At 39.0% G+C, this 2707-nt stretch overlaps 1 long non-coding RNA gene across 1 annotated transcript; it reads right to left on the reverse strand.

Moving 5' to 3' along the window:
- Window positions 1–2020: 2020 nt before the first annotated feature.
- Window positions 2021–2388, reverse strand: LOC115431910 (uncharacterized). Its single transcript, XR_003937147.1, has 2 exons — window positions 2282–2388; window positions 2021–2182 (listed from the first exon to the last, which is right to left on the reverse strand). It is a non-coding gene; the product is annotated as an uncharacterized LOC115431910 (long non-coding RNA).
- Window positions 2389–2707: the final 319 nt, after the last annotated feature.

Below are 2707 nucleotides of genomic sequence, written 5' to 3' on the forward strand. Positions count from 1 at the left end.
ATGATAAACAATGTCCAATCAAACAATATAGTAGAAGAGGAAAACAGAAGGAGAATCAATGGATCACAAAGGGGTTCAAAAATGCATGTAAAAAGAAAAATACACTATATAGAGAGTTTATAAAATATAGAACTAAGGAGGCAGAAAATAAATACAAGAAATACAAAAATAACTAATATAATGAGAATATGTAAGAAGGAATACTATAAAAAAATACTTGAAAATAATACAAATAATATTAAAGGCATATGGAATGGATTCAACAGTATTATTAGAAATGCTCCTAGTAAAGAGAATTACCCGAATTCTTTCACTGAAAATAATTTCAATATCAGTAATAGGGACCTGGTGGAGAACATGTGGAATGAGTTCTTTGTTAATGTTGGACCAAACTTGGCAGATACAATTCCTGCTCCAGCAACAGATCAGAGTAATGGAGTATCAACAGATCAGAGTAATGGAGTATCAATAGATCAGAGTAATGGAGTATCAATAGATCAAAATCCAAATTCAATGTTTCTCAAAGCCACTGATGAAAAAGAAATAAACTGAAAGAAACTGTTAATAAATGTAAAAAAAAAAAAAAAAAAACATCTCCTGCCTGTGCACATATGGACATGATAGTTGTGAAAAGGCTCATTCTAGGCATTTCCAAACCCTTCACTTCCATCTGTCATTTCTCATTCCAAACTGGGACATTTCCAAGTGGAATGAAAATGGTTCCAGTCATACCATTGGACCAGAACGGCCACAGACACCACTTCACAAACTTCAGGCCTATTTCTCTTCTCCCACAATTCTCCAAAATCCTGGAAAAACTCTTCAATGATAGATTAGACCCATTCATAGAAAAATACAAATGACTTTCAGACAGTCAATATGGATTCACAACCAACCGATCAACATCACTAGCATTAACTGAACTCACTGAAGAAATCACACATTCCACAGACAACTAGAAAAGCACTCGGAAAGTGCAGACCTCCACCAAGGCTGATCAGTGGCCCCCCCGTGGGCCCCCCCACGCCAAGGAGGTTATGTTTTTGCCAGGGTTTGTTTGTTTGTCTGTCCGTTAGTGTGCAACATAACTCAAAAAGTTATGGACAGATTTTGATGAAATTTTCAGGGTTGGTTGGAAATGGGCCCCCCCGTGGGCCCCCCCACCCCCGATCACCACCAAAATTTAATCATTTCTTCCTTATCCCATTTCCAACAAACCCTGAAAATTTCATCAAAATCTGTCGATAACTTTTTGAGTTATGTTGCACACTAACGGACAGACAAATAGACAGACAAACAAACAAACAAACCCTGGCAAAAACATAACCTCCTTGGCGGAGGTAATAAAAAATTCACAGTTGGAGTTTTCATTGATTTAAAAAAAGCATTTGATTCCGTAAATCATGACATTTTAATCAATAAACTGGAACAGTCTGGAATCATGGGAGTGGTGCTGAATTGGGTTGGAAGCTATTTGGAGAACAGGAAACAGTTTGTAATGATGGGAGACTGAGGTTCTGAGGGTTTGGGTATTGTGTGTGGTGTCCCCCAGGGGTGAGTATTGGAACCTAAACTGTTTCTAATGTATATTAATTATATATGTAAAGTGTCTGAACAAATGAAATTTATATTATATGCTGATGACACAAATATTCTGGGAACCGGTGAGGATTTACAGCAACTTTTGGACATAATCACTTCTGAGCTAAAGAAAACTAAATTATGCTTTGACAAAAATAAGTTGTTGATAAATCTGTGTCAAACAAAATTCCTGATTTTTGGTAAATGTAAAAGCAGTAATGAGGTAAAGGTCCAAATAGAGGGTGTAGATCTAGAAAGGGTGAATCAAAACAAGTTTGTGGGAGTGATAATTGATGATCAAATTTGCTGGAAACCTCACATAAAACATGTAGAAAACAAACGATCCAGAAGCATCTGAGTCCTGGCCAGAGCAAAGGGGAGATTTGTTAGAACCAGAGACACAAGACTTGGACCCAAATGCACAACCAACAGACAGGAATAAAGTTAATGAGTGTTTATTAAACACGGACAAAAAAAAACAGTTCACAAAAAGGTTTCTTTAGAGAATCCTCACAGGTTAGACAGTGTGAATTCGTCACGACGTCCGAATCCAGTAAGGGGAGCTCTCTGCCCGGGTCGGGAGCACACGAGGGGAACCCGACTAAAAACAAGCAGAGAAATGTCAGGGGACAGACCAGGTCATACACAGGAGATCCAAAAAACAGGCAAAGGTACATGGGGGAAAAGCAAAAGCACTAACCGTGAGTCCAGGCAGAAAGTCGAAAACCAGTGTAGCAGAAGCAGGCAGAGGTACCAATGGGGATCAGGCAGGCTCAGAAAACGAGGAACAAACCAGGTCAGGAACGAACAGACAGGCAGACGAACAGGTTCAGGGAAACGCTGGTAGGTAATCACAACACAAGGAAGGAATACGAACTGGCACAGGACAGGGGAAAACACAGGGCTTAAATAGACAAGAGGGAGGGAAGACAATGAGACACAGGTGGAAAAAATCAGGGAGAGGAAGCAAAGACACCAGACATGACACAAGAGGAGGATTAACAAAATAAAACAGGAAATGACACACAAGACAGACAAAACATACAAGAGTCCAGGTACTGATATGACAAGATTAGATCCGAAATCACTGAACATTCTGTAGAATTCATTGATCTGACCTTATTTA

This window comes from Sphaeramia orbicularis, chromosome 13 (assembly GCF_902148855.1).
Source record: "Sphaeramia orbicularis chromosome 13, fSphaOr1.1, whole genome shotgun sequence".
In the NCBI taxonomy this organism is placed as follows: domain Eukaryota; kingdom Metazoa; phylum Chordata; class Actinopteri; order Kurtiformes; family Apogonidae; genus Sphaeramia; species Sphaeramia orbicularis.